General features: G+C 47.6%; 1 protein-coding gene and 1 long non-coding RNA gene across 15 annotated transcripts in view; one reads left to right on the top strand and one right to left on the bottom strand.

The window, feature by feature from the left end:
• TSEN2 (tRNA splicing endonuclease subunit 2) overlaps nucleotides 1-4,452 on the bottom strand; it is a 61,628-nt gene extending 57,176 nt beyond the window's left edge. For 8 of the 13 annotated variants that reach the window (XR_014823834.1, XR_014823833.1, XR_014823835.1 and 5 more), the window contains exons 1-2: nucleotides 4,412-4,452; nucleotides 2,149-2,234 (exon numbers count right to left, since the gene is read on the bottom strand). The gene's annotated coding sequence lies outside the window, so the exon portion shown is untranslated. Of the gene's footprint in view, nucleotides 1-2,148; nucleotides 2,235-3,913 lie in introns of all 13 variants that reach the window. The other 5 variants (XR_014823836.1, XR_014823839.1, XM_084989504.1 and 2 more) reach the window with 2 other exon arrangements.
• Nucleotides 4,453-4,502: 50 nt separating this feature from the next.
• LOC146397431 (uncharacterized) lies at nucleotides 4,503-21,517 on the top strand. 2 transcript variants are annotated; one of them, XR_014823847.1, is made up of 2 exons: nucleotides 4,503-4,867; nucleotides 14,943-16,230. It is a non-coding gene; the product is annotated as an uncharacterized LOC146397431 (long non-coding RNA). The 2 variants fall into 2 exon arrangements; XR_014823848.1 differs by lacking the exon at nucleotides 14,943-16,230 and adding an exon at nucleotides 20,804-21,517 and having other exon boundaries at nucleotides 4,549-4,867.
• The last annotated feature ends 6,139 nt before the right edge of the window (nucleotides 21,518-27,656 follow it).

Below are 27,656 nucleotides of genomic sequence, written 5' to 3'. Positions count from 1 at the left end.
GAAATAGCCAACAAAGGAAGCCAGAGCTAAGGCAGGAAGCTGAGTGGCTTGAGGGTTTAGAACCATTAAAAAGAAATTAAAAGCCTGATGCAGACTATTACATATGGAAGGGATAAACAATGAGGTCCTACTGTATAGCACAGGGAGCTATATTCAATATCCTGAGATAAATCATAATGGAAAAGAATGTTAATAAAGAATATATATATGTATAACTGAATCATTTTGCTGTAATGCAAAAATGAACACAATGTTGTAAATCAACTAAACTTCAATTTAAAAAAAGAAATTAAAAGCCTTGTCCAATGTATAATGATATCTTTATCCACCCTCCCACAGATACTGAGGAATTAAATGAGGACAAAGAAAAACAAAGATCAAGTAAGTCAGAGAAACTGATAAATCAGTAACAAAAGTAACTATAAAAAATAAGAATCAGGAGTTCCCTTGTGGCATAGCAGGTTAAGGATCTGTCATTGCCACTGCAGCAGTTTGGGTTGCTGCTGTGGTGCGGGTTGGATCCCTGGCCTGGCCTGGGAACTACCACATGCTGCAGGTGTGGCCAAAAAAAAAAAGAATCAGCAAGTTGGAATCTTCACAGAATTGCCAAAGTGATATAAGCAGCAAAATGCTTAAAATAACTTACTTTCTAAATGAGATCCCTTCCATGAATCCTGAGCATGAAGTACACATTTTACACACACTCATGCACACACACTGCTGTAGAGTGCTTGTAACAAAACTATACATATCTATGTTAATGCATAATTAAGAGATTTTCTTCCAAGGACATTTTATTTATTTTTTTTGGCTGCACCCAGAACATATGGAAGTACCCAGGTCAGGAATCAAATCTGAGCCACAGCTGAACTTCAATACAGCTGTGGCAATGCCAGATCCTTAACCTACTGCAGTGCTGGGCCAGGGATGGAACCCGTGCTGCCACAGAGACAACAGTACCGCTGCAACACAGTGGGAACTCCCCCAAGGGCATTTTAAGTGGATTTTCACTTACAAACCCTCACTCAACCCAAGCAACTACAGCTGACCCTGAATGACTTGGGACTGAACTGCACCAGTCTACTTAGATCCAGATTTTTTTCAATAGCAAATACACCACCCACAGTTGGTTGAATCCGAAGATTTGGAACTTTGGATATGAAGGAACCAGGAGAGCCAATTATAAAATTACACTCAGATTTTTGACTGTAAAGAAGGTCATGCCCTTAACTCTCTGTGTTGTTCAAGGGTCAATTGTATTGCATTTAGCATTCAAAGTAAGAAATGGCAATTTATTCTAAAACTTAAAATAAGTTAGCTTTTTTGAGGCAGGATATTGGTCTCTAGTGAGGAAATTTCTAGGGATTTTCAGGAATAATTTGAACTTATATGAGCACTTCCCTTTTATAACTTAATTTCTGATTAGTATTTGATTTGTATATATTACACTTGAAATTTTTTAAAAAGAGAAAATACTTAATGGCTGACTTCAAGAACATCCAATTAAATTCTCCCAAGTAAGTGAAAAATAAAAGCTGTTTTATTTATTTGTCTTTTTGCCTTTTCTAGGGCCACTTCTGAAGCAAATGGAGGTTCCCAGGCTAGGGGTCTAATCGGAGCTATAGCCATCGGCCTACACCAGAGCCACAGCAATGTGGGATCCGAGCCACATCTGTGACCTACACCACAGCTCACGGCAACACCAGATCCTTAACCCACTGAGCAAGGCCAAGGATTGAACCTGAAACCTCATGGTTCCTAGTTGGATTCGTTAACCACTGCGCCACAACAGGAACTCCAAGAAAAGCTGTTTTAATCTGCCTAGCTTGTTTAGGATTTTCCCTTTCAGATGGCTGCTACTACAAAAAAAAAAAAAAAAAAAAAAAAAAAAAGGTAAGAACCAGTAATGACACTGAAGGCAGGAACTCTGTACTCCAACCCCAGTCTGTGTGATAGAAGGTTTCTGCCACAGAAGATGCCTTGTTTTTCACAAAACCTCAAAAGCTGGGATCTAGTGTCAGCTCTGTACATGGGACAACACACACATCAAGAATTTGGCTGTAGTAGGCCTTCCATATATGCAAAGCTGCTATCATGACCACGTGACCTTAACAACCCTCGTAGGCTCCCTGAACCCAGTTTCATTACCTTCAAATTGAACAGGACTAGAAAACAGTCTGGAAGTCACTCAAATGTTAAACACTGAATAATCATATGATCCAGCAATTCCACTCCTAGAGAAAAAAGAAATCATGCTCAAACAAAAATTTGTACATGAATGTTTACAGCAATATTGTTTATAACAGTCAAAAAGTAGAAACAACCCCAAAGACTATCAATAGATGAATGGATCAACAAAATGTGCTGTATCCACATAATGGGATATTATCAGCAATTAACAAAGGAATGAAGCCCTGACGCCTGCTTCATGAACCTAGAGAGCATTACCTTGAGAAAAGCCAGTCACAAAGGACCACACATTGTATAAGACCATTAATATGAAATGCCCAGAACAGGCAAATCCAAAGAGACATAAAGTCGATTAGTGACTGCCAGGTGCTGGGGCAAGGGAGGTATGGGGAGTGACTGCCAACAGGTATGGGGTTTATCCTGAGTATGATGAAAACGCTTTAAAATTAGATTGCAGGGATGGTGATGATGCATAACTCTGATATACTGAAACTGCTAAACTGCACATTTTACAGGGGTGAATTTTATGATACATGAATCATCTCTCAATAATGCTGAAAAATATCAGTAAGACAAACCAGAAGATCTCTAGTTTCATAGTTTCATGGAAGAGATGTCTTGTGCAGAACTTGGAAGGCAAAGCAAAGGAGAAAGGTTTGAGTTTGCTAGTCTCCACATTTTGAAAGGTTTCTTCAGCACCATGATAGGAGAACAGCCTAATGGGAGATTTAACACAATGATAGGAGCTCACCATCACCAAAAGGTACAACATGCTGACTGTACCACATGCCAGCCACACGCCACATACATGGGTACTACCATCCTTACTTCACAGACTAGGAAACAGAGGGGGCAGGTCATTTGCCCACAGCTATAACATGAAAGGCCAGGACGGCAGGGACACAGGGCATGGTAAGATAGACTAACAAAAGGACCCATGACTGAAGCACATACAAATGTTTAGGAAAGACTGGGCCAGTGGTCAGGTGGGATGTGAAGGCTTGGGCCCAGTGCAAGTTTTTCAGCAGGGAATGAAAACAGCAAAGATTAAGAAAATTAACCTGGGGTCTGAAAATTAACTGCAGCTCTCAAGCTTGGCTGCCTTTGAATCACATGGGGAAATTTTGAAACTCCAGGACTTAGCTGCAACTACATCAGAAAATCTGGGGTAGGACCCAGGTGATTTCAACATGGAGCTAAAGTTGGCAACCTCTGGTGATAGGATGGCCTATTCAAACTCAATCCCAACAACCATCCCCATTGTGAAGGTGAGGAAAGGAACTCAGAAGGGCTGAGTGCTATGTACCTGTAAAGGGCTGTTACTTTTCCTTTCCCAAACCTGGGCATACTGACTCCAGGCGTCCATACCGTTAAGTATATTTACTTTTCTATCAAAAGCAATGCTTGTTCCTAATCTTCCCTTGAGCAGACAAGCTAACACCTTTTAGGTGTTCAGTATACGTTTATTCCAAACAAAACAAAATAAAACGAGTGGGGGAGTAGCTTCATTTAATTTTTCCAACCCTCTGGGCCGACTTTGCCAAACCAGCCTGGTTAAAACCTCCCACCCAGCAAAGTTCAAAGTCTCCCAATTAAAAAACCTCCAAATAAGTACCTCCTAGGCTAGGAGAGGCAAGGATTAAAGGGGCAAGGCAAACAAGCCTGCTTCTGGGAAGCTTTCAAGTTAGAACACGAGACTAAGACAGGTAAACAAACAGCAGACCTGGGAAGGCTGTTGTGAGGATGAAACGGGTGACTGTGCAAAGGAACCTGGTACTGGACCTACTACGTGTAAAGTGCTAGCCAAATGCAAGCTGCAACTGCAGCTAATGACCAAAGTGGTAAGTCCGTGACTCGCTGTTACAACGTATTCCTTTGCTGGTTTCCTTCCCAGCGGCTAAGGCTCCTCTCGGGCAGAGCCAGTATCGAAGTCCGCCGCCCCCAGCACAGGACGTGGAGTCAGAGCTCCCAGAAAGAACACAAAAAACAGGGCTACAGGTACAAGAAGAAGGAGGAAAAGGGCTAATTCCGGTTGAAGTAGGAAGGCTGGCCCCTCAGCCCGGCCGTCTGGTGCGGCTGTGCGACCGGAGGAACGTCTCTGGGCCGTTTCCGCTTTCGCCCTGGGGGTTTTCGGAAAACAGGACGTCTCTCCCCAAGGCGGATCCCTCAGTATGCAGCTCAGCTTCCCGGGACACCAGCGGCTCCCAGTCCCGCGCCTTACCTTCCTGGGCCACATGCGATCGCCGTTACCCCGGTAACGCCAGCTGGCGGTCGGACACCACTGCCGTCAAGCAGTGCGGCCGCAAAGCGGAACAGCTGCGCAGCCGCAGAGCACGGGGGAGGACTCACCGGGTCTTTGTAGAGCGCACCTGCGCAGAGCCTTAAGGCGGGTGCTTTGTGTGTACCGCATGCCCTTCACCGCATGTCCTCTTTCCTGCACACACCGTGATTGTACTGACAGCCTCAGTGTATACATGCTGTTCTCATCCCCACAATAGTCCCGCAAGATCTGTTTTAACAGATGAGATCGAAGTTACATGTCCATATACACATAACTGGGAGGTATTGGAGTTAGAGAAATATGACAAAAATGGAACCCAGGTCTTCAGATGTCGGTTCTCAGCCGCGGGGCGATGGGATGCTTGAGACGACCGGACTTGAAATGACCCCAGCCCTGGTAAGCAATTCCTCTGAACTCAGCCTGCAGACTTCAGCTTTCTCCATGCTTTTAAGTGCAGCACGCAGGGAAACCTGTAAGAAAGTGCCCTCTCGCAGACACCTGACTCAAAGCCACTGTGGGCACAATAGGCCGGCAGTTAGACCAGTATTTGCAGCCCTACCCCGCCCCCCACCTCCTCACCCTGTCACCAGCTGTGTGGTCTCCAATGAGTGACTTAATCTTTCTGAGCCACAATTTCCTCTACTGAAAAAAAGGGTCGTCAGGATTATGAGGGATGAGCAAAACGACAGTGCCTTGGGAAGAGTAAAAGATTCTCCTGACCAGGAGGCTTGGTAGGGAGTCCAATATATACCTTTCCACATATGAATCCCAGGGTCCCCAGCACACAAACCATGAGTGCAAGGCGGGTAGGTGACAGGGAAGGATGGCAAATAATGCCAGAGAGATTTAAGGGGCTAGGTGTGACAGGCCTTGAAATCTGGACTTTTCCCAGCTTTCTCTGGTCTCCAGGGCTTCCCACACACTGTTGCCACTTCCTGGAACATCTTTCTCCTCTGTCTGCAGCAGTGATTCCTGGTCACCCTACAAGTCTCAACTCAGATACCTTTTCCTCAGGAGACCTCCTCTTGCCTCCCCATGCTGGCTTGGGTGACTGTCCCCTGTGTTCTCATGATAGTTGGGGGAACTCTGTGTTGTCCCCGTTCCCTGGTCCTCCTTAACTGGACTGTGAGCTCCTGGTAGGAAGAGCTCAAGACGTGGTATTCTGTGGCTGGTCAGCCTGTAGGAACCTTAACTGCTCCCTAAAGGAGTTCAGACTTCAGAGAAATCAAAATCAGAATTAGCTTCAGCAGGAGTTCCTGTCCTGCTTCAGTGGTAATGAACCCGACTAGTATCTGTAAGGACTCGGGTTTGATCCTTGGCCTTGCTCAGTGAGTTAAGGATCTGGCACTGCCATGAGCTGTGGTGTAAGTTGCTGATGTGGCTCTGATCCCGTGTTGCTGTGACTGTGGTGTAGGCCGGTGGCTACAGCTCTGATTGGACCCCTAGCCTGGGAATTTCCATATGCTGCAGGTTTGGCCCTAAAAAGACAAAAAACAAAAGAAAACAAACAAACCAAAAAACCCAACAACAACAAAACACAAAAAACTTTAGCAGTAGAGCCTTGAAGAAAAGGGAGAACTTCAGCAGGGTGCACAGAACAGTGATAAGGGGATGGAGTGGGGAGGGAAGAGAGCTGGAGGGAGGCTGTGATATTGCACCAGAACATGCCAATTTAGGCTTTAGAATTGGAAGGTTTTAAAAATGAAAGGGAACTCAGAGGTTGTCCAGTTCAACTTCCTTATTTAACTGATAAGAAAAAAGGCTCAGGAGTTCCCGTCGTGGCGCAGTGGTTAACGAATCCGACTAGGAACCATGAGGTTTCGGGTTCGGTCCCTGCCCTTGCTCAGTGGGTTAAGGATCCGGCGTTGCCATGAGCTGTGGTGTAGGTTGCAGACGCGGCTCGGATCCCGTGTTGCTGTGGCTCTGGCGTAGGCCGGTGGCTACAGCTGTGATTCAACCCCTAGCCTGGGAACCTCCATATGCCGAGGGAGCGGCCCAAGAAATAGCAACAACAACAACAACAACAACAAAAGACAAAAAAAAAAAAAAGAAAGAAAGAAAGAAAAAAAGGCTCAGAGGTGCTGCAAGTCGCCAGAAGTAGCAGAGCGAGTGTGAGGTGGGGTTGAGACTAGAGCCAGGTCTCCTCAGTGGGTGCTCTGCTGTCAAGGGCTTGGGATGTGTCCATAATGGGGTTTCAGGGGCTGTCATCTGAAGGCCTGTCCCCACATAGGGGCTAGAGCGAAATCTCATGAACAAGATATCCTTCCCCCTAGATTTACTTCTCAGTGTGTATCTTAAAGCTTTGTTATGATCATTTGCAAACATACACAAAAGCAGAAAGAACAGCCTAATAACTCATCATTTCCAGAATCTTCAACCTTTAGTACCTTTTTTTTTTTTTTTTTGGCCGTCCTTGTGGCATGCAGAAGTTTGAACCCGACCTGAGCCACAGCAGTGACAATACCAGATCCTTAAGCGCTAGGCCAGCAGGGAACTCTAACCTTTAGTGTCTTGTTTCTTTTCTTTTCAAGTCAAGGCAGCATGTTTAGGGCTCTCTGCACTGGACCCTGCTCCTGACGCTTGGCGGGACAGAGGGGGGACCAGCTACCCAAGGCCAACTGAACCCCCACCCCCACCCCCGTGCTGCCTTATCTTATTGTTCTGGCTGGGCGGGATTCTGACTTACAGGCGTTCAGTCATAATCTCACAGATGGTAGCTTCGCCCTGTTGGCTCCTCAGCCAAGCACATACACCAAATGTCTGAACCTGCGGTTCCTCTCATGCTGAGTAGGATTACCATGGCAACAACACATCATCAGTAGGGTAAAACTAACCTGTCTCGTGCCAGTCTAAACCCATCTCATGTTCCCTGTTAGTGGGTGAACAATCCAATGCTTGGTGAATTCTGCTTCATGATGATAGGAAAGAGCCGGCATTGAAGGATCAAAAAGTGACGTCGCTATGCAGTCTTGGCCACCACAAGCCAGTTATCCCTGTGGTAACTTTTCTGACACCTGCTTAAAACCCCAAAGGTCAGAAGGATTGTGAGGCCCCTGCTTTCACGGTCTGTATTCATACTGAAAATCAAGATCAAGCGAGCTTTTGCCCTTCTGCTCCACGGGAGGTTTCTGTCCTCCCTGAGCTTGCCTTAGCAGTGTCTTGTTTCTTTTACGCTCTCCCGATATACACCTTTATCCCATTGCTGGTGTGTTTTAAAGCAATTCCAGACATCATATAACTTCACTCATAATATTTCAGTATGTATCTCTAATAGGTGTGAATTTAAATTGTATTACATAGATATTTATATAGTTAATTCTCATTACTCACAGCAGTTCTAGAGCGGCCAGGAACACTGAATTACTGACTACTTAACCACTGCTCCTAGGGGAAATACAGGGACAGGTTCCTGCCAGCCTCTGGACACAACATTTTCATCAGCCAATCAATACATAACCTTGTTTTATGTGTGCTTCTGTTTAAAGACACTGTAATTAGTGTCTGCTGTCGATTCGTTAATATTGAACTAACTCAGGGCCCACATGAGTATAACACACACCTGAACAAAGCTCATCTAATATGTATTTTCTGTGCAAGGCACATCACGGCCTTCTTGGCTTAGGAACACTAGACAGCACTCTGAATTTGAATTTCAGATAAATGATTTTTTTTAAGTATATCCCAAATAGTACATGGCAGTACATCTAACAAAATACACAATAATCCTTAACATCATATGTCTGTGAAAGGCACTCGGCTTGGGATCCACCTTTTAAAAAAAATGTTTATTTTTAGGGCCACACCTGCAGTATATGGAAGTTCCCAGGCTAGGGGTCAGACTGGAGCTTCAGCTGCTGGCCTACACCACAGCCACAGCAATGCCAGATCCAAGCTGTGTCTGCGAACTATACCACAGCTCATGGCAACACCAGGTCCTTAACCCACTGAGCAGAATCAGGGATACTCGTATCTAGCATCCTCATAGATACTAGTCGGGTTCGTTACCACTGAGCCACATTGGGAATTCCTGATTGGGATCTATTTTAAAATCACCAACACAAAGCACAAAAGTGTGGAAAAGTGGCATTAGCATACTTGTTTATGAAATGAGAGCTGAAATAAGACAGTATCTGTGGACTTCAGCATGCATATTGGGACCCTCAATTTTTCTCTCCCCCATGCAGGTGCATGTCTGTAGGTGACCAAGCCCTGTGAGCATTGATTTTTGGTATTACAAATAAATTTTAGCCAGTAGGTGAATTTGCAAATGCAGAATCTACCAATAATGAGGATTGACTGTGTATGAGTGTGTATGTGTATGTATATATATACACGTACTGTGTATGAATATATATATATACATATATATTCATTCTCTGTATCATTAACACATCTAACAAAATACACAATCCTTAACATCATATGTCTGTGAAAGGTAACATGGAACTGCCATGTACTATTTGGGATATACTTATACTTAAAAAAAATCATTTATCTGAAATTCAAATTCAGCTGGGTATCTTGTATTTTATCTGATCACTCTACAATTTATTGGGCCTTTCTAGGTGCCAACCACTGTGCATCCTAGCTTAACTCTCACCACAATCCTGTGAGACAGGTGTTCTCACCAGCAATTCCCTTTTGAGGTTCCCGCTCTGCTTGGGTCCTGGGAGCTATGACCTAGCAGAGGCCAGGTGAGGATCCAAATTCAGGAGGCTACAGAGTGTGCATTCGTTTTAATCCAATGTACTGGATATGGAGGGCAGCGCATGGACAAGGCACAGCTTTAAATATGGAAATAATAAAAACGACCTCAGCAAGTGTTGGTGGGAGGCCAGGAAAGACCCAGATTGGTTGAATGACCTAGGAGGCTTCTGAGCTGAGCCTGGGAGAAGAGGGAGCCCTGGGACAGTGTGTAGGAGGAGGGAGATGGCAGTCGGGGGCTGAGGGCACGCCCACGTGCCAGGAGTTGTGGGCCTGGAAGTTCTGGGGCGGGAGGAGCGGGGCGGGGCGAGCGGTGCAGGAGGTTGAAGCGGCTGATAAGGTCTGATAGGCAGGGCGGGGCCCGATCGAGCAGGCGCTTGAATTCCAGGCATGGCGTTTGGACTTTACCCCGTAGACAATGGGGAGCCACCAGCGTTTCTGAGCTGGGCAGGGCGGCCCCAGCTGTCGCCGCATTGTTTTTCCCAGACGAAGGCCGAACCCTGCAGTGCTCAAGCGAGGCCACTAGATGGAGATATTTTAGCAAATTTAAGCACCCAGCCTTAGGGGACGCCAATTTACAGCAAGAACAGCGACCCAGCCAAGGCTCCAGGTGTTTCACCCACGGCATCCGCAACAGAAAATGCAAGGGGTTAAAAAACCAGGCTTTAATTTTTATAAACAAAGATAGGCAATAAAAATAGGTTGTTTTATGGTAGCAAACAGACCGATCTTTATGTTTTGTGCAATCTTCCTGTTTTAAACAACTTACTTTTGAATGTCCTGGATTTGTTTACTTTAAAAAATTAGGAGTTTCTGCTGTGGCGCAACAGAATCGTTAACACCTCTGGAATGCTGGGACGCAGGTTCAATTCTCAGCCCAGCACAGTGGGTTAAGGAACCAGCGTCGCCACAGCTACAGTGTAGGTCACGACTGTAGCTTGCACCTTCTGATCCCTGGCCAGGGAACTCCATATGCCGCGGGGTGACCAAAGTAATAGTAGCAGATTCTCTAGGTAATGTAAATTCTGACATTCTACAAAACAGAATATGTAATATTAATTTTCCCAGATTCCCATATGGAGCCAAATTCAAAGAAATTCATCTTGGACTTTAGAATACAAGTTTTTTTTGTCTGGGGGGTTTTTGTTTTGGTTTGGTTTTTGGTGTTTTTTTGGCTGCACCTATGGCATGTGGAGGTTCCCTGGGCAAGGGACTGAACCTGCACCACAGCAGCAACCTTAGACACTGTAGTGGAGAGACAATACTGGATACTTAACTTGCTGTGCCTCAAGGAAACTCCCTAGGAATTAGTTCTCAACATGAAGTATAGTATATAAAAATTTAAGTAGTTTATCATATACTAACTACACTCTAGATAAGACTTGAAATCAGCATAGATACTGTTTAGGGCAAAGTTGTCAAAATACACATAAAATGAAGATTAAGTACTTTTAAAGTTTTCTTTGAAATCTTCTATTAAAAGACTTGCAGTAGTTCTGTTCATTACAATAAAATCTAGAACCCTAAAAAAAAAAAAAAATGCAAGGGTTGGAAACCAAAATCAAACCAAAGATACAGCCCAGCTTCCCCCTGCTGGGGAGACAAACCAAAGATAATTTCTCAGCTTTGAAGGGAAAAGAAAGTGTTCAGGATATGCTAGAAAGGGCATTCAGTTTTAACAAGTGCCCTGCACAGACATTCTCTAGCATTTAAATCTCACGATAGGTAGGTGTTATGTTATTATCCCATTTTACAGGCGAGGACGCTGAGACACTGAGGGGCACATTTGCTCAATTATTTACCAAGCTGACAGCAGGCTGGGCAGGGAGATGGTTGGCCGCAGGTGGTAAGGGGTGGGCTGGACAAGCCCCCAAGGCAGTGCTTTGCTGGGCCCAGGGTCTCAGGTGCAAAGGGTGGGGCACTGCCTTGAAGTCCTGCTTTGGCTGCTAGAAAAATCTGTGGCATGGATGATGGGAGCTGCTGGCCTTCTATCATTTGCTCAGTTCCAGCTGCTTTTCAGAGACAGTCTCACTTATTCTCTGACAACTCAGGGAGTCAGGGATTATCACACACCCATTTCACAGGTAAGAAAACAGATGCAGAGAGGTGAAATGACTTGTCCAAGGTCACACTGGAGTTAAGTATGGGGGGGGGCAGTGGATCCCAGGTAAGCCTACTCCTCCCTGTTATTTATTTATTTATTTATTTATTTGTTGTCTTTTGTCTTTTTAGGGCCACGCCCAGGGCATATGGGGGTTCCCAGACTATGGGTCAAGTTGGAGCTGTAGCCACTGGCTACGCCAGAGCCACAGCAACACAGGATCTGAGCTGCATCTGTGACCTACACCACAGGTCATGGCAATGCTGGATCCTTAACCCACTAAGCAAGGCCAGGGGTCGAACCCTCAACTTCATGGTTCCTAGTTGGATTCATTAACCACTTAGCCACAACAGGAACTCCACTTCTCCCTGTTATTATTCAAACACATTTGGCTTCTGGGTAAACTGCCTAGAGAAACTTGGGCATAGAAGCCCAAAGAAACACATACAAAGTTGTTTTGTTTTACAATCAAAGCATGATGGTTTATTAAAAAAAAAAAAAGGAGATAATTTAAATGTCTGCCCTTAGAAGAACGGACATATAAAGTGTGGTACAAAGGATTCATAAAGTAGAATACTATTCAGCAATGAAAAAGGAATCAATTAGCTTTTCTACACTTAGGACATAGAAAGATTTCAAAAACATGTTTGGTGATAAAGACAAGAAGTAGAACAGTATTCTATGATAACTTTTGTGCAAATTAAAAGAGCATCAGGAGTTCCCGTCGTGGCGCAGTGGTTAACGAATCCGACTAGGAACCATGAGGTTGCGGGTTCGGTCCCTGCCCTTGCTCAGTGGGTTAAGGATCCGGCGTTGCCATGAGCTGTGGTGTAGGTTGCAGACGCGGCTCGGATCCCGTGTTGCTGTGGCTCTGCCGTAGGCCAGTGGCTACAGCTCCGATTAGACCCCTAGCCTGGGAACCTCCATATGCCGCGGGAGCGGCCCAAAGAAATAGCAAAAAAAAAAAAGACCAAAAAGAGCATCAAGTACTGAGTGTATGTACAAGTGTTCTAAACTATTTTAAAATAACAGAAAAGATGACTTCCCATCATGGCTCAGTGGTTAACAAATCCAACTAGGAACCATGAGGTTGTGGGTTCAATCCCTGGCCTTGCTCAGTGGGTTAAGGATCTGGCGTTGCTGTGAGCTGTGGTGTAGGTCACAGACGCGGCTTGGATGCCACATTGCTGTGGCTCTGGTGTAGGCTGGTGGCTACAGCTCCGACTTGACCCCTAGCCTGGGAATCTCCATATGCTGCTGGAGCGGCCCTAGAAATGGCAAAAAGACAAAATAATAATAATAATAATAATAATAAAATAAAAATAAAATAACAGGAAAGATATGCACCAAATTAATTGGTTATCTGTGGAACTTGGATAGTAGATAAGGGTTTTTAGCTTTATGTTTTATTTTATTTCTTTTTCTTTTTAGGGCTGCACCTGTGGCATATGGAAGTTCCCGAGATAGGGGGCAAGTTGCAGCTGCAGCTGCTGGCCTACATCACAGCCACAGCAATGCCAGATCCAAGCCACATCTGTGACCTACACTGTAGCTCACGGCAATGCCAGATCCTTAACTCACTGAGTGAGGCCAGGGATCAAACCTGAATCCTCATGGATACTAGTTGTGTTCTTAACCTTCTGAGCCACAGCAGGAACTCCTATGTTTAATTAAAAACAAACAGGAGTTCCTGTCTTGGCGCAGAGGAAACGAATCCAACTAGGAACCATGAAGTTGCAGGTTCGATCCCTGGCCTCGCTCAGTGGGTTAAGGATCCAGCATTGCCGTGGGCTGTGGTGTAGATCGCAGACACTGCTTGGAACTTGTGTTGCTGTGGCTGTGGTATAGACCGGTGGCTACAGCTCCAATTCGACCCCTAGCCTGGGAACCTCCATGGGTGTGGCCCTAAAAAGACAAAAAAACAAAACAAACAAACAACAACCTATTAGCAAATATAGGGTGGGAATATAGGTGATTGTTAAATTATTTGCTGTATTTCTCTAGTTTCACTTTTGCACAAAAAGACACTTGAAGCAAACAAATACAAAGATAGAAAAACAAAATAATTTTCCTGTTTAGGGTCAACACTTTGAAGATGATGGTTGCCAGTCCTCAGGGAGGGGTGGAGAGGAACCTGGAAGGAGGTGATCAGAGGAAGTGGCAGACAGGTTTGGCCTGGAAATGCACAGGCCTGGCTCTGTTGTTATGGGAATGTGGCTGGTGGAGCCAAATTCACCAGCATTTCCAGCATCCCATGGAGTCCCAGCACCCTATGACTGTTGTCCCTGCCAGGGAACAGGAGGTAGCATGTGAAGCTGAGGGAACCCCACAAGGAGGACAGAGAGGTCTGGGAGATGGGGGCAGTGCAGGGACCCCGAGGACGAAATGACCCCCGTGTGGGATCACGGCGGCAGGAAGTGACTACTCTCCCTTCCTCCCTTTCGTTTGGTCATTTTCTCTGAACTCATGGTCACATGGACCATTTAATGTGTGGCCTTGAGGGGTCACGCCCACTTTCCTGCAGCAGATGCTGTAACCAGAAACTAAGGCGGTTCTCACTTTGCCCAACTCTCAGGCTGAGGTGACCAGCACGTGAAGTCATAAGTGCTGACGATCTTTGCAGATCATCACTCACCACAAAGAAATAATAAGAAATAAAGTCTTCGCACTTCTCCTCTTTTTCCTCATCCTTTACACTTGTCATATTACATAAAACAATAAGAGACACAGGTAGAGCCCATCATTCTCCTTGTACTGGCTCATTTTCCTCCTCATTTTTTCCTCCTAACAGCTCTACTAGTGCATACTTGTATTCTCCCTGTTTTGAATATGAGGAAACTGAGTCAGAGAAGTTAAGTAATTTATCCAAGGTAACCCAGCTAAGAAGGGACAGGGGTAGGATTTAACCTCAGGTCTGCCTGACTATAGGGCCTCTGTGCTATATTGATACAAAATATTCTATGGTCTCATATCTTATCCTGAAATGGAGGTAAAGAGAACATTGGTGGTTTTTTTTCCCTCTCTTTCTCATAAAAATCTTCTTTGTTCCATGTTGCTTTTGGCTTGTGTGTGACCCCTTGCAGGTCCCACCTCTGAGCTCAGGACTGTAATTTCCTGGGTGGTTGAAGAACTCTTTGGTTTGCTAACAGGAGGGAGGGGAGAAGAGGACCAACATGGCTCAAACCTGGCTTTCCCGCTCTCCTGGGTCCCTCTGCCTCTGTTGTCAAAAGGACTGAATTCCAGGCAAACCAGGAATAATGCTCCAGTCATCAAATTTGAAACCAAAATTCAGCAAAGACATGTATTTGCTGCCAGAAAGAAAATAGCTTTTTCTTTTCTTTCTCATTTTTTTCCCCCAAACAAAACATCCTCTTATGAAATATGTCCAATTTGCAATATTTACTTTCCCTTTATTTAATAACAGGAAAGGGTTTGCTGGACTTGTGTTGATTTTTGCATTTCTTATTAAAATTCTTAAGGGGGTTTTGGGGGAACTTGATCAGCAAAAAAGGAGGAGGAAAAAAAAAATCTCAGCTGCATTCCACAGGCCTTATTAATGGAGGAAACTTGCTGTTTGTTTAAGAGCCCTTTCTGGTGGGAGAAGGCAAACGGTCACGTGCTCCAGAGCCTCCCTCTGACTCCTATTCTTGACTGTTTCCTTTTCAGCTGTCTCCAGAGCTCTGAGTCTCTTGTTCCAAGCCTTCTTTCTGCCCAAGAAGATGGAGCTGGGCTTTATGCCCCCTGCCAGGCCGGGAGGGAAACTAACATTCACCGAACATCCCAGCACAGTTCCCGGCACCCATGGTCTCTCCTCCCCTCAAGCCAGAGCTCCTGGCAGCCCTCAGATGAGGAAACTGAGGCTTGGAAGGAGGAAGTCCCTTGTCCCAGCTCCCTGTCCTTATAGCTGATAGTCTTTGGGATGAAAAGAAAAGGAGTTGTTCCTAGTATTCACGGAGCCCTACATCCAATGAGTCCTCACAGCAACTCTCTGAGATAGCTTGATCATCTCCAACCTTTAAGGCTCAGAGAGGTAAAGCGACTTGCTGAAGGTCACACAGCTGGAGGGCTGCAGAGCTGGGCTCTGCCTGACTCTCATACCCACACTGATTTTGCTTCACCACACGCTGCCTCTTGGGGGCCAGGAGCAGTAAAATGTTTCTTTTTTTTTTTTAATTTTATTTTTTGTCTTTTTGCCATTTCTAGGGCCACTCCCACGGCATATGGAGGTTCCCAGGCTAGGGGTCTAATTGGAGCTGTAGCTGCTGGCCTACACCAGAGCCACAGCAATGTGGGATCCGAGTCGTGTCTTCAACCTACATCACAGCTCATGGCAACTCCAGATCCTTAACCCATTGAGCAAGCCAGGGATCGAACCCTCAACCTCGCGGTTCCTAGTCAGATTTGTTAACCACTGTGCCACAACGGGAGCTCTGCAAGATGTGTCTTGCAATGAAATACATGGCTCCCCTCAAGGTAAAACTCTTCCCTGTGGGAGTTCTCACTGTGGCTCAGAAGGTTAAGAACCCAACTAATATCTGTGAGGACGTGGGTGCCATCTGTGGCCAAGCTCAGTGGGTTAGGGATCCAGGGTTGCCTCAGGCTGTGGTGTAAGTCACAGATGGAGCTTGGATCCGGAAACCAGGTTGCTGTGGCTGTGGTGTAGGCTGGCAGCTTTAGCTCCGATTTGATCCCTAGCCTGGGAATTTCCATATGTCACAGGTGTGGCCCTAAAAAGACGAAAACAAAACCAAAAAACCCCCCAAAAAACAAAAACTCTCTATGTCTAAGTCTTGGTCCCACCTTCCTTGGTTCCAGAATTAGATTGCAAGTAACTTAGAGGACTTTGTTTTTATATTTTCATTCTTCCAGAAATATTTATGTACACTGTTATTACTATTATACGCATTATGTAATTATTAGTAGTACTATAATAATAAATTGTAGTTTATTAAAACTGCAGTTTATAGTTTATTATGAAAACTATAAGTTATAGTTATAGTTTATAATAAACTATAACTATTATAGTTTATTTCTAGAATAGTGCCTTCTGCAGAATAAGGTTTTTTTTTTTTTTTCAGCTGTGTCCGCTGTGTGTGGAAGTTACCAGACTGGGGAGTGAACCTAAGCCGCAGCAGTAACCTGAGCCATAGTAGTAACAAGGCAGAGTCCTTAACAACTAGGCCACCAGGGAACTCCCCCAATTAAGTCTTAATAAACGTTATCACAGAGAGTTGAGCCCCAGAACTTTCCTTCTGTGGAGAAGGGAACTGGGGTCTTGAGAAAATAAGGAATTTGCCCAAGGCTCCAGAGTGCCAGAGCTAGGTCCAGCTCTCCCTGTCCTCTCAGCTCGGTGCCCCCCCACAAGCCCAGCCACCATAGCCATCATCTTGTTCATTCAACCCCTGCTCCGTGTAGCACCGAGCTGCAGGTTAAGACCCTCAGATGAATGGGACACAGTATCTGATGTCAAGGCGCTCAGGGTCCAGCAGGAGAGGATGTTTGGAAAAAGTGACTCTGGCAAATGTGCTAAATGCTCCAACTAAGGGTTGCAAGGGAGGAGGGAGCTCAGGGAGGATTGGACATTTCAGCTGTATCTTCAAGGATGAGGATGAACTGGCCATGTCAGGAAGGGCAGCCTGGGCAGAAGGCCCTGCCCGAGCAAAGGCCTGGAGGTCTCACCATGCACAGCATGCTCAGGAACCACCTGGCAGTCTGCTGGGGAAAGAGAAGCACATCCAGAAAGGAAAGTGGAGGCTAGACTGTGAAAAGCCTTGAATGCTAAGCATTGGGAATTTGGATTCTATCCCACGGAGAGTGGGGATGCAGGAAAGGTTAAAGGATTTGGTTTTGGAAGGTCACTCTGGAGGCCCAGGGAACAGGAGGATGAAGAGGGCCGAGAAGCACCAGGAAGAAGCCTGCTGGCTGCCAGATCCCCAGGCCTTGCCCATCTAAGATCCTCTTTCTCTTTCTGCCCTTGTCCTCGAAGGAAATCTTTCCTGTCCTTCCTACTCCAGGCACCCTTCCCAGACCACACACTCACCTGGAGCCCCTCTGACTGGTTCCTGGAGTTCTTATTCTTTGGGGAGCTCCGTTGGACACTCAAGGTCATCTCAAGCCATAGACCTTCATCGTGTGGGGGGGAGAGCCCAAAGCCTGAAAAATGCACAAATACAGCACCGAGGACGGAGTCTCACATGCTGAAGCTGTTTTCACTTATGGGAGGGGGGCGGTTCCAAGACAACCAGGGAGGCAGATGCCCTAAAAGTTATCAGCTACACTCTGTCAGTCCCTGAGGAATGCCAAGGTGGCACCAGGAGGTAAAGGACTTAAGAGGGAAGGCCTCTTTGAGAGCTCAAGCATCAACCGAGGAGGGCTCCAGGCCAGAGGGAGCCCAAAATGAAGGTAGTGATGTTTCTAAAGACTGTGTCCATGCGAACGGGGCTGGGCAGCTGGGAGGCAGAGGACAGAGAAAGGAGGAGGGTGCCTCCTGCCAAGGATTCAGAAGACCCGGCGGTAGGTCTAGCTTGCTCTGACGCCTGGAACCCCGGAATCATAACCAACCCCTCCCCTTTCTCATTCTGTACTCACCAAGCCTCGTTCTGATTAGGATTTGGCCTCCCGTGCGGTGTGCCTACAGGGAGCTGGGGTGTTGGCTGAAGGACACGTGTATCCGGTCCCTTTGGCAGTTGTGTTTCTCGCTGTAAATTAGTAAATTGGGAACAGACAATTCAGAGAAGAAGCAATACAAATGACTAAGAAGCACATGAAAAAAATGCTCACCCTCACCAGTATTCAAAGAAATGTAAATTCAAACCAAAACCGAGATTGTTTTCTGCCTATTAAATGAGAAAGGATTCCTTTCTTTAAGTTAATACATATTGCTGGGAAAGCGGTGATGCGTGGGGCACCCCCATGTGCTGCTGATGGGAGCGTAGTGCTACCTGCTGGGCTGGGCTGGGTCTGCAGACTCCTGCAGCAGAAAGTCCTGCAGTCCCACCTCAGGAGGAAGGGCTAGAGGAGCCTCTGTGTGAACCTGTTCACCAAATGCTTCCTGAGCACCCAGGATGTGCCCCACTTATGAGACACCTGTCGGGGGAGGGCCACACAGACATCTTATCCCACATGCCAAATGGTCCGAGACCAAGAGGGAGGCTGGAGGCCAGTTTCTGGTGGGCTGGAGGAGGGAGGGAGAAGGGAAGGTGAGGGGGAGAAGAATCAGCTAAGCTCCATCCCCCCTCCCTCAGCAAGAATTCAGTTCTTCCCTCCTTCTAGGTCAGGCTCAGATCCTGGTGGAACACAGGGAATTTCCTAGAGGCCAGGTCTTCCATCCTGTCCACTCCCGAACATGAAGATGGATTTAACTGGTCTGGGATGGGCCCGACCACGTAGAATATTTAAAAAAGCATTCCAGGCATTTCACACGTGGGCCTGGGCGGAGTACCACCAAGAAAGTGGAAAATAAGGAACTCATCCAGGTCGAAGTTAAGAGCTCCAGCTTTAGGGCCCCCAGATCTGGTTCAAGGGCTCACCACTTACTGCCTGGGTCACCTGTGGCAGGACCTGTCCCCTCTTGGAGCCCCAGTTCTCTTCTCTGTCAAATGGAGATCAAATATGCTGTTGTGGTAAGGATCACACGAGGCAGGGCGTGCAGAGAGAGTGTGCTGCTCCAGGCTGGGTGATGTTCACGGTCGTGGTGGTCAATTAATCAAATACCATCCTTAGCCGCAGGAATAAGGGGCACGGGGCCCCCAAGTCTTCTGGAAACTGCACAGGAGAAAGATCTGCAACAGAAACAGCTCTGACCAACCACTTGGTTTCTATCCTTTGATTGGGAGACAATCCCTATGGTTTTACTTGAGCTCCAGGAATTCTTGTTCCAGCTGACTGTGCAGATCGGGAAAGAACAACGTGATTCTAGCCCAGGAGTCGTAACGCAGGAAGGGATGGAGCAGGACAGCATCAGGACCAAGTGGATTTTCCAGCTTATTGCCCCCATTTCTGTGAAGACACCGGCCCTCAGACCCAGCTCTCCTAGATCCTGCCTCTGACTAACTGTGTGACCTCGGGCAGGTGGCTTCACCTCTCTGAGCCTCGGTTTCCTCGCTAACGTGGGAAGAACACTGGGCCCCACCCCGACCAGCTTTGGAGGAGGATGAAAGGGGGTGGGATTTGGGGCACACTAAGTCCTCTGCGGATGGTGGCGGTGGGGGCCTCTCTCCCCTCCAGGACCCACCTGCTACAGCAGTGTGAGTCCTTCCTGACACACTCCCCACATGTGGGGCCTGGGGCATGACTGTGACAGCCGTGTCTCACCAAGGTCCAGGCCTGATGCACATGTTTCCTTCAGCCCCATGGTTCCCCGTCACATTCAGCCGTTTCTCAGGGGACATCTGACCGGCCTTCCACCCCAGAGAAGAAAACGTTAGGCTGGTGGAGGCGATGGCTGGGTAGCTGAGCTCCTGAGCCTGATGCTCGGATTGCTGGGTGGGGAAGGCTTCTCCAAGGGGTCCTGCCTGGGCAGAGGGCTGGGCTTTCTGCTGCCTTCTTGGACAGTGAACTTTAATGGGGGGGCGGGTGGAGGGAAAGGTGACCATGGATACCCCCGGGAACACCAGCTGGCAGTGGTGAGGCTTGGCAGGTGGCCCCAGGACCAGAGTGAGCAAGTGGGGGTGCCCAGCAAGTAAAATTCAGGCTTTTACGGGCAGGGTGACTCATCTGTGCCAACAGGTTGGTGAGACATAGAGAAACTTGGGTACAGGAAGATCAGATGGGATAAAGAGTTCGAAAGTTCTCTGAAATTGGTACCTCAACCTAAGAGCGAAGGTTCGGGGTTCCAAGGAGTGGGATTCACAGCCATGTCTGCGACTCTCCTGGAGCTCTGGGAGCCTCAGCTGGCTCATCTGAAAGGAGGGCAGGAGTTGGACTTGCCTCCACGGCCGCTCTGGGGACAGAAGGACATACGTGGGTACTGTGCTATCGGCATGGGGTTTAGCACAGCACCCCCTCACCTCCCGGGGTGCCCGGTGCCGCAGTGCCCTTAAAGAAGACGCAGGCCCTCAGCTAGGACATCCTTCCTCACCCGTCTTCCAAACCAGCTCCTCCCCATCCTTCATCCTCGCCCCACTCCCCTCCCTTCTCCACAGTCTCAAGACATTTTATCTTAGCCTTTCCCACAGCCCTTATCAGCCCAGGCCTGGCTGCCACGGCTGTTTAATGAGCATGCCTTATCTCCCCCAGTGGCCTGGGTCTTACTCATCTCCGTACCCACTGTGCCCAGTGCACAGCCTCCAGCCTCCCCAGAGACGTGTTGGTGAACACCTGCGGATGGGTCAGGAGGCAGAAACGGCAGCTGGGTGGTAACTGTTGGTCTTGATACCAGAAAAGGCTCTGTCCTTTGCACTCATGAAAAGAGGAGGGAGGATTGTGTAAATACGAATGTTTTCAAAAATTCTGCAGACCTCTTTTGATTGGTACCCTTGAAATTCATTTTCGAAGCAAATACAGTTTCCTGCTTCTTTTGTTTTTAGGCTGGCATGTAAATTAAATGCATGAGAACTTCCTGCAGGATGATAAGTCCACCTGGAATGTCTGTTGAAGAGCCAGGCAGGGAAAGCCGGCTTGAATGTAGAAAGCCCTATCACCAGCCATCGGCAAAGGCCAAAACCGATAAAAAGAAAAGGCATCCACCCTCAAAGTCTGAAGAATTCTAGGGCTCACACCTGTGTGTTCTTGTGTGACATGACTCCTCCCAAGGCCGCCCTGTAAAACAGGGGTGGCGGGCAGAGCTGACCTTGGGAGGACATCGAAGGGTTGGAGGACAACATGAAGAGCCTCATGCAGCACCTGGCAGGTGGTGGGCGCCCAAAGACGCCCACCGCTCTTACCTTCACTGCTTGGCGACGGCACACAGACTTCTTTCTTGGACCTGTTCCGTGAAGTTCAAAGGAACAGGAGGAGGTACATAGGACAATGGTCTGAATCCGTCTCTAAGAGTGAGCCCAGCCTGATCGCTCTTAAATGGATAAAACCAAATGGAAGGGAGCATGGAAGACGCCCCTCGTGGTGGTGGGGTCAACCAAGAGTTGAGCATGCAGGATCGCGGGGAGCTAACGGTCTGGGTGGGATTTTCTTCAGTGAGAAAGTTCAGGAACTACTTCACACAGGCAACTGAATCTCTGCTTGGACCATTATTGATGCCCCCCAAACCACCAGCTAACCAGGAAATAAAACCACTCATCTACAAATATTTATTGAGACTTTCCTCCCTCCCCACCCCCCACCCCCATCTTCTCTATCCGTGTGCGGTCCCTTTTCTGCCTGGTAATTTTCTAAACCTAACTCTTCAGGTCAAAAACACCCATGCTGCTTCTCTCTCCTTCTTCTTGTCTGTCATGGGTTAAACACCCTGCTCCTCTGAGCTTCTGATCCTCAGCCAGTCTAACAGGCCTGAGGATCACGGGGCGAACAGTGTAGCTCTTGCTGCTGACCCTCAGGCAAGCCCTGTGTCCTCCCCGCCCTCTGCTTTTTCCTCCTGCTGCAGTTGCGGTAGGAGCAGGTGACACTCCGGCCCTTCTGGCTCTGCCCTTGTGACCCAGCAAGGCCACCTGGGGGTCCGGAGCCCGACTGATTGGGGTCCCTTTCCCAGTCTACACTTATGGCTGGGTGGCCTTGAGCAAGGTCCACAACCACCTGTGGGTACACAGGGGACCATGCTGGACTGTCCCCTTTAGGGTCGTGGTGGGGATTAAATGTAGTGCTCTAGCCTCAGGTTCATGCTGGTGCTGGCATAGGAAGTGGCCCATCAGTGGTCTCTACTATTGCTACGATGGTGCGGCCCGTCCCAGGATCTGCTCTCCACCAATTTATAAATGCAGTGGCCCTACTGGCCAGCTTTGTGGCATCTTATAATGAGACTCCTGTGAAAGGACAAGGTGCAGTGGCTTCCAGGGGCAGCCAGTCCAGGCCAGGGCCATGTCCCCACAACCCTGGGCATGGTGCAGGGATGGACATGTCAAGCTGAATAGGTTCAGTAAACAAGTCAATCCTGAGTGCCTACCAGGCCCTGGAGAGCACAGGCCCAGCCCACAGGCAAAGAGATCAAATGAGGTTTGCAAAGGCCGCCAGGCAAATGAGATTCCATTGCCCGATCCAATCTGCGGGCCAAATGATGGGGCTCCTCAGGCTGGGAGGTTGCTTTCATGGTCCTCCTCACCACTGGGTGCCTCTGTGTCCCACGCAATTCACCCTCAAAGCAGACGACCATTCTTAAAACAAGTTCAGAGTTGTGCAACCACCACCACAATCACTTGTTGAACATTTTCAGCATCCTCCAGGGAAACGTCTTACTCATTAGTAAAATCATTTCTCATTCTCTCCTCCCTCCCACTCCTGGCAACCACTAATTTACTTTCTGTCTTTAGAGCTTTGCTTATTCTGGACATTTCATAGAAATGGGAGCCCACAAAACATGTGGTCTTTTGTCACTCCCTTCTTTCACTTGGTGTAATGTTTTCAAGGCCCATCCATGTTATAGAACAGGATCTATATGTCATTCCTTTTTTCTGGCCAAATAATATTCCATTGCATGGATTGACCACATGTTGATCCATTCATCTGTTGATGGACCTCCTGGTGGTTTCCACCTTTTGGCTACTGTGAATAGTTCCACTAGGAACATGTATGTATGTGACTGTGTAGATACAGGTTTTCATTTCACTTTTGAAAGTACCTAGGGGAGGATGGCTGGGTCATGTGGGAAAGTGTATTTTTAACCTCATAAGTAACTGCCAAAGCGTTTCCTAATGTGCGGTACCATTTGCATTCCCATCAGAAGTGTATGAACATTCGAGTTGCTCCACATCCTCACCAACACTTGCTATGGTCAGACTTTTTAGTTTCGGTCATTCTGATGGAAGAAGATAGGTGTCTGTAGTTTTAACCTGCACTTCCCTGTCTGCACTCTGAACCACACGGGTCAGCTGCCTGGCCCTGCAGGGGAAAATGGGATGAAGACGAGGCAGCACCAGCTCTCAGGGCGGGGGGGCGGTGTCCACAGTTTGTGCCAGGGCTCCGATTATGGCATTAGCCTCAGCTACAAAAGCTGTCTCCATGGATTCCTCAGGGTAAACAGAGGCGAGTAGGTGCTGGTGGTGGAAAATCAGGTGAAGAAAAGACTGTTTGGGTGGAAGGGTGGGGGAGCCGGATGGAACGAAGAGGAGAGCTGACTCTGTGTTTCCAGGTTGGCTGTCTTTGTTTTTTCAGCACATTGGAATCTCCCTGCTACTAGTCCTTGATTTCCTTTAATTAGCCTTCCCCAGTGACAGCGTCAGGTCAAGATTTCTAGGAAGTGCTCTAGACAACTGCCTGACAGACATCCATCCCAAGGAGCTCATTCCTTAGGGCTGAAGTGCATCCTCTCTGATCCTTAGGACTGCCTTAGGAGCTGGCAAAACAGTATACGTCGGTGCTCTGACTTTCCACTGAAACTTAACCTCCAACACCAAAGAAGCATATTATCTGCAAAATATCTCTATCACCTAGAAAATACCTCCTGGGAAGAATTAAACAGTTACACATTAAAATTTCTTAAAAATGTAGGAGCACACCAGCTGCCTTTAGTGCACTGGCTGCTGCAGACCAGTTTGATGTCTATTTGGTAGAAAAACAAGCTTCTAAAACTTGAAGGAATAATTGGCTCCCTTGATGGACATTTGGTTGAAAATCTGGGCACTTTCAGAGATTCCTTAAACAGCAACAATCCATGCACTTACCATATTGGGAAAGGAAATTTCCTAAATGTGGTGAGGAAACTTTAAGAGTTTGGAACAAAATACTCAGAAGTCAATTCCTAACTGATTATGCTGCTATTCTCAGGCAGGAGACAGGTTTATAAAGAAGTAAATGATAAGACAGCTTGAAAGCTGATATGGAAGAAAGAAGGACAGGCACTATGGAAGCACAGGGGAGAAAGCAACTGTTTGGAGGAGTTTTAGGGCTGTCAGACAGAAAGGGGACACTGAGTTGGGCTTTGAAAGATGAATAGGAGTTTGTTGGAAGGTAAGAGAAGGAACAACCTACCAACCAGAAGAGCACATATGGCCAGAGCTCAGCCGAGACGACAACAAATCAAACACTCCAGGTACCACCTCCTTGGTCCTTGAACCCCTCATGACCAAGTGTCCTAAGCCTCATTGACAACTCACCTCCCCTAATAGCTATGTCACACCCTGGGAGGCAGGCAGGTCAGGGTGGTTAGACCCCTTGCTTTACCAGGAAAGGAAATCAAGATACAGAGAGGGGCTGGGGCTTGTCCATATTCCCAGGATTAAGAAATCATAGAGCCCAAAGTTTAGGAGTTCTCACTGTGGCTCAGTTGGTTAAGGATCCGGTGTTGTCTCTGTGGTGGTGTGGGTTTCATCCTTGGTCAGGGACAGCGGGTTAAGGATCTGGCACTGCTGTGGTTGTGGCGTAGGTCGCAGCTACAGCTCAGATTCAGTCTGTCACCAGGGTATTTCCACATGACCTAGGTAAGGCCAAAATTTTTTTTCCTTAAATTTGGGAGTTCCCTGGTGGCCTAGCGGTTAAGGATTTCCCATGAGCATAGACAAAAAACAAACAAAAATTTTTAAAAATTTAAAAAAGGAAAAAAAAAAAAAGGCAGAGTCAGGACTCAGATGAAGGTCTTAAGATCCTCAAGTTACTTTTCCGAGGTGCTTCTCACAAAGGGTAGCAAAACAAACGTTGTGCTGTGTGTTAAACCTACATTTTCTTTCTTTTCTCTTTTCTTACTTTTTAGGGAGCACCTGTGGCATTTGGAAGTTCCTAGGCTAGGGACTGAATTGGAGTTGCAGCTGCCAGCCTACTCTATAGCCATAGCCACACCCGATTCAAGCCACATCTGTGACCTACACTGCAGCTCCAGGCAATGCCAGATCCTTAACCCACTGAGCGAGGCCAGAGATGGAACCCGCATCCTCACGGATACTAGTCAGGTTCTTAATGCGCTGAGCCACAACGGGAACTCTCACATTTTCTTACTTTAAGTCTCACAACTGCTCCCATTTTACAGATGAGGAAACTGTGGCTCCAAACCAGTAGTTTACATGCAGCAAGAGACCTGTCCACCTGAGGCCTTGCTGATGTACCACACTGCCTTCCCAAATCTGAAAACACACTAGGTAAGGAAAAAAAAAAAAAATTGGAGTTCCTGTTGTGGCGCAGCAGAAATGAATCCATTTAGGAACCATGAAGTTTTGGGTTCGATCCCTGGCCTCGCTCAGTGTGTTAAGGATCCAGCATTGCCATGAGCTGTGGTGTGGGTCACAGATGTGGCTCGGATCCCTTGTTGCTGTGGCTATGGTGTAGGCTGGCAGCTACAGCTCGGATTAAACCTCTAGCCTGGGAGTCTCCATATGCCGCAGGTGCGCCCCTAAAAACACAAAAGACAACAACAACAAAAAAAATCGGAAAATGAAAATTTCCACATTGGCAATGGTCAAACTTACTTTGCTGAGCAAGGATTGATGGAGACACAGGCCCCTGGAGACGGTAATGTTTTCTGCACTGACATGGCAAATCACTTGCAAAACACCACAGTATTGAGAGGGGTTTTTGCAACAGAGCTCTTGTGACAAGGCCAAGAGGCCATAATGCTCTGGGACTTGTGCTTCTTCTGAAAAATAATCATTTCTTTCTCTTTTTGACAAATAATTCAGATGCCGGGCCAGCGTCAGAGCAGCGGGGAAGTTGCCCTTGCCCCTGGCTGCACCCACTTCCTCCTGAGCCCAGGAGAGAGTGGGCCCGGCTGCCGTCTCCCTGGCCATGGCTCTCTGAGCTGGTCCCAGGTACCCGGGGTTTGTTTTATGGATGGGTCTGTCGTGAGTCAATATGACAGTGTTTCCTGTGAGCACTTTATTTCCCTGCATTGTTTGCAAAGTTTGTGTGTGTGTCTGAGCACGTACTCCTGATCGCCACAGAATCTGTGAGTCTGAGCCCCGGTTACAGGACACCTCTGGGGGTTGGGTAGGGGCCCAGGGAGACAGGGGTTGTCCCCGTTGCCTGGGGTGGCAGGGAGAGGTGGGGTGACTCATAAGCTCAGGTCTGGCCTGCAGCCTGTGGTAGGCTGGCTGTCCTTCTGCTGAAAGCCACTTAGGTCAGTCATCTTCAGTGGGACATCCTCACTGAGGGCCTGGCTGTACCGGCTGCACCTGCCCTTGGCCTCTGGGGCTGTCTGGGGTGCTTCCGAACTGTCTCACTAGGGCTGGACCCATCTGCTCCTTTAGCTCCTAGCTTCTTGGTTTGCAGATGGGGAAACCCAGAGATGTTGCAGGACTTGTTTGAGACACATGGTACGGCACAGAGCTGGCTGGTCCCAAGCTCAAATTCTGACTTTGCTACTTGTCACTGGGCATGTCACGGTGCCACTTGTAGCAGCTCAGACTGCCAAGTGGGGTTAACAAGACTCGCCCAGCAGTCTTGAATTGTGCATTTAATTAATTGTGCATTAAATCAGAAAAGCGGTAACAGCAGGTGCCACAGAAGTCTGGAGGCCATTCTTTCTTTCCATCTTTTCTCTGAAGTGCAAGTTGGAGCGAGAGCAGCAGGCAGGGGCTAGACACAATGCCTCAGGGCAAGGTTGGAGGGCCTCGGGGGGCCTTGGCGCACCCTGCTCTGAATGGTCCTCTGACCATTTAATCAAAGCCAGTGGAATCCTGAGGCTTCCAGAACAGAGAGGAAATGGCCCCAGTGTGAAGAGATGGCTATCAGGATTAGTCAGTAGCTTGGCCAAGAGTTTTAAAGAAGAAGAAACTCTAAGTTGCCTTCATTTTCCTTAGCTGCTGCTGCTGCTTCTTTTTTTTTTTTTTTTTTTGCCTTTTTGTCTTTTTAGGGCTACACCCACACATATGGAGGTTCCCAGGCTAGGAGGCGAATTGGAGTTGCAGCCGCCAGCCTACACCACAGCTCACAACAATGCCAGATCCTTAACCCACTGAGTGAAGCCAGGGATCGAACCCACAACCTCATGGTTCCTAGTCGGATCTGTTTCCACTGCACCATGGTGGGAACTCTTTCCTTAACTTCTTAGTCCACTGCCCACCCCCTTCTCTGCCCCTTGTCTGCCCGGCACTCAGATATGGCCCCGCATTCACGAGTCTGAGCTCACCTGTCTTGTCAATTCTTTCAACTCTCATTTCCATCTTTTGCAATCAGGGAAACCTTCCACTGGACATTGGTTCTTTTGCTCTGCCTGACCTTATCGCTCCTCCTTCTAGAAGGGTTTTGAGCCCCTCTCCCCCTCGCTAAATGCAGTCTTTATAGACCTTCCGTAGAGGGGCCCCACTATTTTTGGCCAAGGGAGGGCATCTGACCCCAGCCAGGCCA

The sequence above is a fragment of the Sus scrofa genome, chromosome 13 (genome assembly GCF_054392235.1).
Source record: "Sus scrofa isolate SSC_HxYL_T2T_F1_AM1 chromosome 13, Sscrofa_HxYL_maternal_Yorkshire_Landrace_v2.0, whole genome shotgun sequence".
NCBI lineage: Eukaryota > Metazoa > Chordata > Mammalia > Artiodactyla > Suidae > Sus > Sus scrofa.
This window is presented reverse-complemented; position numbering and strand designations above follow the sequence as displayed.